The 8,176-nt window shown below is 48.5% G+C and overlaps 1 non-coding gene across 1 annotated transcript; it reads right to left on the bottom strand.

Annotated features, from left to right (window-relative positions):
• Positions 1-2,013: 2,013 nt before the first annotated feature.
• On the bottom strand, positions 2,014-2,086 carry TRNAG-CCC (transfer RNA glycine (anticodon CCC)). The gene has a single exon. It is a non-coding gene; the product is annotated as a tRNA-Gly (tRNA).
• Between the last annotated feature and the right edge of the window lie 6,090 nt (positions 2,087-8,176).

The following is an 8,176-nucleotide window of genomic DNA, read 5'->3' as shown; positions in this document are numbered from 1 at the left end:
GTTGCCTTTGTGCCTGCTTTTCAGCCTTAATGCGAGGCTGCTGTGTATTCATTGTGAAAAATTCCATCCTCTCTTTGCTTCCATGTTCGGGGTGGCCATTTTCTGGAGAGTATGTATCTCTAGGATATCCATAGGCATTACATTTATAGTCATTGATTTAGCAAATGTGAGCACCTACTGTGTACCAGGCACTAGAAATAGGAGCAGCATCAGGTCCAACTGCCCCTGCCCTTACGGAACTGACAGTCTAGCGAGGTAGATGGACCAACAGACATTCTCAGGAGTGAAGTTGGCATTATAGGATATTATAAAGAAGTTCTGGAAAACAGTTGGCAAGGTATCTTAACATGGTCTGGGGTCACCCTGAGCCTACAAGGTACCTTTCGTGTACTGATTTCTTTAACCCTCACAACAGACAAGAACATAAAGTCCCAGAATGTTGAATAGCTTGCCCAAAGTTACATGGCTAGGAAGTGGCAGAGCTGAGGGTGGAACCTGGCTTCAGTGTCAGTCTCATAAACGCCATGCTATACACCCCCCCTGGGCTCCCAGGAAAGGGGATGGTCACTGAATCCTGAAAGAGCCATCAGTGTTAGGCTAAGAGGTGGAGGAAAAGTGTTTCAGGCAGTGTGAATAACACATACAGAGACATGGAGTTTTTTCTGGAGAAGCTAAAAGCAGGAGAGGGTCATAAAGGGAGAGGCTATGGTGAGAAGTGGGGCTGGAGAGATAGGCAGGGGCCAGATCATGAAAGACCTTAAAAGCTGTGGGCTGGGGAAAGCCATTAGATTTTAAGCAAGGAAATGACATGATCAGATTTGGTTTGCAGAAAAATTACTTTAGCTGGTAGTTGGAGAATAGATTTAGGATTATTTTGAGGATTAAAAGAATTTAACAGTTACAGTAGAGCAAGTAGCTGATATTATTACTGTTATTTGTTTTCAGTGGCCCAGCAGAGGAGATTATAAGGAGGAGCATGCAAAGTAGAGCACTAATGTCCAGGGACATTGGAACACTGAAGTGTCACAGAAGTGAAAAGGAAGTCTTGGTGAGCAGTGTCAAATGCTGCCAAACAATTGGGATTATACCTGAGAAGTATTTATTGGATTTACTGAGTTGGAGATCATTGGTGAACTTGGCCAGAGCAGTTTCAGTAGAGTGCAGCACAGGGGCGGAGAGGGCAATGGCACCCCACTCCAGTACTCTTGCCTGGAAAATCCCATGGACGGAGGAGCCTGGTAGGCTGCAGTCCATGGGGTTGCTGGGAGTTGGACACAACTGAGCGACTTCACTTTCACTTTTCACTTTCATGCACTGGAGAAGGAAATGGCAACCCACTCCAGTGTTCTTGCCTGGAGAATCCCAGGGACAGGGGAGCCTGGTGGGCTGCTGTCCATGGGGTCGCACAGAGTCGGACACGACTGAAGTGACTTAGCATAGCATAGCATAGCATAGCAGCACAGGGGATGTGAAAAGCCCGACTATACAGACCTGACATGAGCAGTTTCCAGGGGTCATCAGACAATATTTATTTAAAAACCAGCCCCCCTTTTTCTGAGGTTTCTGTTCTTTCCCACCTTCCAAAAAAAAAAAGAGGTTGTACAATACCTGATGTGACTGTGGGACAGGCACTGGGCTTATGATGGGGAGGATGGTTGAAGAATGGTCCTGACCTCCAGGAGCTTCCAAGCCAATGGGCTCCAGGGACAGAGATGTTTCTATATGAGGGAAGGAAACCGCTGGAGCCTGGAGGGTTGGAATGGACATGAGGGAAGACTAGGATAGGACAGGGCTGCTTTATGACTTTCATGAGCCCTGGGCACTTTTGCCTTCATGGGCCCCTGTACCTAAAAAAATCTAAAACTATACTTTAGGACTGTGTTGGTATAAAGATGAATATATTACTATTATGTACCAAAATGTTTCCTTCCATTTAAAAGCTCATTTTTCCCCCCTTCTACTTTTTCTTTAATTTGGCTGTACTGGGTCTTAGTTGCTGCATGTGGGATCTAGTTCCCTGACCAGGGATTGAACCCAGGACCCCTGCATTGGGAATGCAGAGTCTTAGCCACTGGACTATCAAGGAAGTCCCTCTTCTGCTTTTAAAGGAATTGAATCCTTTTTGTGATGTGGATTCTAGGCCTGGTGCCTACTGTGCCTAGTGGATGAGCCAACTCTGGACGAGGGTCACGGGATAGTGTGGGGCCCTGGGGGATAGTGTGAGATCCCTGGGTACCTGGGGATAAAGAGGCAGGAAGGAAACAAACCCTAGTCTCAATTCTGTTTAGCACCAACTCCACATCTAAGGCAGACCCTGTAGGCCAACAAGCTTAGGAAAGGGCAAAATTGGCTTCTGGGCGTTGAGAGTTCGGGTGCCCATGCTGCAGACACTTTCATAGAGGAGGAAGCACCAGTCTTCTTGCCAACAAAGCCCCTCGGCCAAGAGCTCCACTGGGCAGCTGATGGCAGATGAGACCAGATGGTGGTTCATTTGGAGCTGCCTCTTATCAGAGGCCCAGCTGCCTTGGTCTTGTCAAAGCAACCTCATCAGCCTTCTGTCACTAATGCCACTGCCAAGGGTGGGGTGAAGGGGGCAGTTAAGGGAGGTGGCAAGTAGACTTTTCACAGGTTAGGTCCCTGCTTCTGAGAAGTGCCAAGGATCCCATGAGCTGTCACTTTCCACCACAAAAGGAAGGATTTTACTCTGGGCTTTTGGATAAGTGTACATGTGTATGTATGAGAGATGTGGAGGAGGGATGTGGCCCATTCCTTTTTCTATTTCGTTAAACACTGATTGCCAGCAAAACCAGTAGTGGGTGGGAGGTTGTGATTTTAAAAGCCCAATTCAGATCTTTTTCTTTAGAACTTATCCGTCTGAGCCCATTCCTGCTGCTAAGCCCTGGAAGTTTGTCCTGACTTGGAATCAGCCCGACTCAACCTCCTCATTGCCATTTGCCATGGTGATTCTTGGTAGGGGGTGGGTGGGGTGGGGCTGGGTTCAGCTCCCTAGAAAAAACCAGGACCAAACTTCTTCCTAATCCCCTTCCACAGCCCTCCCCTCCCCTCCTCTCCACCCTGCCCCACCTCTAGAGTTTTCCATCTCTTGGCCTTTGTTTGTTTTTGATTTTGTCAGTCTCTCACCTCTGGATGGGTTTTTGTTTATTTTCAAACTGTCTGGGGCTGTGCACCATGGAGACAGTGTCCTGGGCTGCCTCTACCCCTGATCTGGTTAGAATAAGCCCCTCTCCTTCGCATGAATCTCCAACCTGACATTTGGAACATCCAAAATAAATCATAATATTCTGAAGTAAGATAGAAACCACCACTCCACCCACTCCTGTTGGCACTCTTATCCACTTGGAAAGAGTTTTTAGAAAATTTCCAGTATTCCACTGCAGTGCCCACATAGCACAGCCCTGAGAAGGGGAAGAAGCATTTATTGAATGCCTACTGTATACCAACCACTGGGCTAGGCTTTGCTTGTATTAAAAATCTGGTGGTGAAAGTGATGTTTCCTGCACTAAAATTTAACTGCAAGCTCTTTGAGGGCAGGGCCCAGGTCATCTGTGTAAATCCAAGTATCTAAGATATTGTGGAAGCTTAAGAAAAGCTTGTTGATTGAATAAATGGATGAAAGGATGTATGAAATTTCTTTGCCATAGTAGAGGGTAATGTCAGCAAAGATGACTGAGGTCAGACAAGAAAAAATTCATTGGTAAGCCAGTACAGATGGATGAGGGTTTCAGAAAATTTTATGGACATTTTTCAGTTGATTTCAGAGTCTCATTCTTTGTCACCAAGAATACCTTTTGGGAGTAGATTGGGGTGGGGAGGACAGAGTCTTTTAAAAGTTTCATTTTTAAAGGCTCAGACTCAAAATGCAAATGGTCCTAAGAGAGATTAAATTATTGATTTGATGTTTATTCATACACAAGTGTAAGTGACCGAAGAGGAAGCCTTTCCTAAGAACAGGTTTTAGTAAGAGTTTAGAAGGGGTGGGGAAGTGGTGAGAGAGAAATCCCTGGAAGTTCAAGGGTGAGTGGAGTTTTGACCATGTGAAGGGGTAGGAGGAGAGGGCTGAGGCCACTGGAGTCAGACGTACTTGATAACCTAAACCCCTTTGGCCCAGTGAAATCAGCCTGCGGTGGTGACAGGCCCTTCTGCCCTGGCAACACTGGTCACTTCAGTCAAACTGCCTGCTGGTGGGGCAGGAGGAGACAAGGCTGGTCCAAATTCTGGCAAGTATAGACTGCATACCGTTTAAAGGTGTAGTTCTTACTGTTCTCAAGCATGTCCAGGCTATCCCAAAGAGGTCCGTAACACATCGCCTATCAGAGGTCTGTAGGGATTTAAAACTATATCAATAATAATTTGAGGGTTTACGTATGCTTGAAAAGCATTTATCATCTTAGTTTCTGACCCACTTATTTCTTTGGTTTAATATTTGTTCTTGTCCCCTGAGGTCCATATCACTCTCCTGGTACCGAACCCAGCTTCCCCCTAGGGAATCAATTTCCACTCTCCCTGGATATTGGTAAAGCTGAAGGCCCCTCCCATCCACACACTCAAGGGGGTGGAGCAGTGGCTGAGGCCCAAGCCAGTCAGTGAGTTTCAGCCCCGCACCTCTGCGTCAGTGATTGGTTCAGACATGGGCATGTGACCCAATCAGACGCCCCAAGGAGATTGTTTTTCTCGAGCTGCTAGGAAAGAGGCTTGTAGTCCTTCTGCCGCCATCTTGCTGCCTTGGGAGGCTTCAGGCTGATGCCAACACAGCCGGAAAGCAAAGCCAAGAGGGGAAGAGGAACAGGGTCACAGTGTTGTTGTTTGAGTACTGAATGCAGTTATACCTGGAGCTGGATTTTTCACAAGTGACCAATGTGGTGGTTTAGTCCCTAAGTCGTGTCTGACTCTGTGACCCCGTGGACTGTAGCCTACCACGCTCCTCTCTCCATGGGATTCTCCAGGCAAGAATACTGGAGTGGGTGGCGATTTCCTTCTCCAGGGGATCTTCCCAACCCAGGAATCAAACCTGGGTCTCCTGCACTGCAGGCAGATTCTTTACCAACCGAGCTAGGAGGGAAGCCATGGTAGCTCAAGTGACCAATGAATTCCTCTTTATTTAACAGAGTTTCAGTTGGGCCTTGTGGGGAATACAAGGACGGAGTCCATAACTTATACCCATTGTCATCTCCAGTGCTCCGTTATTTTTGGTGTAAACCTTTTATTGAATATAGAAAGATGTGATTTTCAGATATATGAGTCTGAATTGTTGAATTTTGACGGTCCTCACCCCTGGACTATACCCACAAGGCACTCAAACCAGTGCAAAATGAGAATTGGGCAACACACACACACAAAACACCATATTCTGGGGTTTTCTGCAGCCTTAGCATCAGGATGTTTCCTTGGGTCACCTTGCACTCTTCCAGAAAGTCTTCTGGCCTAGGGAACCCCAGAGTACTCTGAGGTCTGCGAGCAGCGGAGGGGGGATGAGACCAGGGCTCGGGGTTATAAATTATACTGGCGCATCTTGGCCCTCCAGAAAACCAAAGGTTGACTCTGTAGCGATAGAAGGAATGAGGGAGAAAGGCACAACCATTTATTAAGTGCCTCCTGCATGATGGGCATATCAAAAGAATTATTTGATCTTCACAATGTCCTTTCAAGGCAGATACTATTGCCTTTACAGGAGAAGAAAGAGGCTTGGAGAGGTGACTGCCCAAGGTGAAAAAGCCCGAAAGAGGCAGAGCCAAAGCTGACTCTAGAGCTGAAATAATAAGACAGGTAAATGTGAGGCTGCAGCTAGAGGAGCTGCCTGAGCAAAAGGGATCTGGGCTGATGGGGTAGGAGGCTGGAGTGGGCAGCACCAGGCTCAAGGTGTGCCAAGGGAGCTCACTTCCCAGGCAAAGACTGTTAGCTCTGCCATGTCTCATAAGCACAGTGCACCTGGATACTGGAAACAGGCACAGGGGAAGTCTCCCCTGACACCCACACTATAATGAGAGCTTTGGGCTCAGCTTCATTCACCTTTCCAGCCCCGTCATTGCAGACCCAGTAGGTGAGCTCTGAGGGGCACATGGCACTGCATGTGGGGCACGGAGGGATGGCCTCTCCTTTCCACCCCAACTGCCTGCTCAGAGATTGGGCCATCAGCCTACTCTGATTCAATTGACTTCTTCTAAACCTTGCATCCAGGGGCTGCCAGCGGCCAAATCCCCCTGATTGTCTGAGATGTTCCCGACTTCAGAGAATAAACAGTCTCCCCTGTCCAGGCAGCTGTGCTGAACAGCATTCCTGTCTCCCAGCCTGTTTGGCCGGGTGGGGCTGCAGCCCGGTGTCCACCTCCAGCAGAGGCCTGGGGGGCCTGGTGAGTAGCTGGAAGGGAGAGGGGAGGTGACCATCTGTGTTCAGACTGCACAGCACATTCCTGTGCCTGAGTCCCCATTTCGCCCCCCTGCCAGGCACCTCAGCCACTCCTGGCACAAGCTTTTTATTTGTACTAATGACTCTTGTGACTTCAGACAAGGTCAAGACAAGGTCACTGTCCCTAGGTTTGGAGCCCCTTCACCCGTGCCCAGAAAGCTGCCTGGGGAATTTGAAGCTCCTACATCATTCTAGGTAGATCTGAAGGCATCACACCCCTAAGGCTTGTTTTACAGAGGTGCGGGCATCGTGAGTCAGTGCAGAAGCAAGGCAAGACCCCAGGGTTTTTTTATTTTTTTTGCTGTCCATTACCTTGGGATGTTGTGGCTAGAATGACGTGAGGGGCTCTGGGTGAGAGGGGCAGCCCATGTTTTTGGAGAGGAGCAGAGGTGTTTTCATCCTACGCCTGTTTTGGAGATCAGGCTTGCGGCCGAGCCATTTCCTGAGGAAGCAGTCTCTGGAAAAGCACTATTCACCCGCCCCTCCTAAATCATCCTGTTGGGAGTGGAGCTGGGGCAGCAGGACCTGAGTGGGGCTCTGCCACGTCCAGGATCCAGTGCCCAGTCGAGGCTTGGCCAGGGTATAGGAGGCAGCCAGGGCCAGAGGGCAGATTACTTGGGAAGGGGCTGCCCCAGCCAGGACACACCATCTGCTTTTCTGCCCTAGGGCTCTGGCCTGGGACTGCGGGGGAGGAGAGAGAATACCTCAGCCTGTCTGCAGAAAGAATTCCTCTAGGAGCCCCCTCTGGCCGCAGACAGTGTGGGAGCCCAGGGTAGCCCGGGGGTCTCTGTGGACGGCTGTCTAACTTTCAGTCTGTCTTGGGCTATTCTTTTGTCTTTGTCTGGCTGCCTGTATCAGTGTGGATCTATGTGACTGTTCCACGTTTGTGTGTGTAGGCAGCTGCATTTCCAGTTGGACTTGGATTCCTCGGGGAAATTGTGTGCTTCTGTGTCTGTGTGCATGTGTATACATCCACATCTCTGTGTAAGCGCGTGCGTAGGGGTATCTTCGAGGGAAAGTGTGGGCCTCTGTGTCTTTGCATAGATGAGTAGGTCTATACTGGTGGGAGTACACATGTTAGCATTTAGGTTAGTTTGGTAAAAACATGCGCTTGTCTTTGTTGACGTATTAAGTTGAGGCATATGTGTCTTTGAGAGCAAGGGCATATATTTGTCACTGATATGTTGGTGAGTCTCTGAAAGCGCAGATGCTTGTCTGTTTACATTTGTGCAGAAGCATTCATTCACTCAGTCTTCATTCATAAAGTGATTTGCTCATTTACTAACAGACATCTTCCAAGTGCTTGCATTGTGACTGGCCCTATGCTGGCACAGGGGATTTAGAGAGATGTCTAGCTCACGTCCTAACATTTGAAAGACCCCGGGGAAGTGTAAAAATGAAGCCTTACATTCATGTCTAAATATTTCAGTGTTCTAAGTCAAAACAGCAAGCAGCTAAATAAAAGGCTCCTAATAACTGGAGGGCTGGGTTTGATTTGGAATTCCCAACTCCTGAGTTTTGTGCTGAAACTCAGCAACACAGAGCGAGTGGCCCCAGCCTCTCCTTCCCCAGCCTGGCTTCATCCTGTAGCTCACATGCATGCGTAATTCTTCACATGTGTCCAGACTCCATGTGTCCAGACTCCATGTCCTTTGCACCTAGGGGTGCCCACACCACTGCCAAAGTCTGCCATATGGCTCTGAACCGGAACTAATGCAGTCTCACATACCTGGTTTGAGTCTAGGAGTGGGGC

This window comes from Bos taurus, chromosome 10, assembly GCF_002263795.3.
Source record: "Bos taurus isolate L1 Dominette 01449 registration number 42190680 breed Hereford chromosome 10, ARS-UCD2.0, whole genome shotgun sequence".
Lineage (NCBI taxonomy): Eukaryota > Metazoa > Chordata > Mammalia > Artiodactyla > Bovidae > Bos > Bos taurus.
This window is presented reverse-complemented; position numbering and strand designations above follow the sequence as displayed.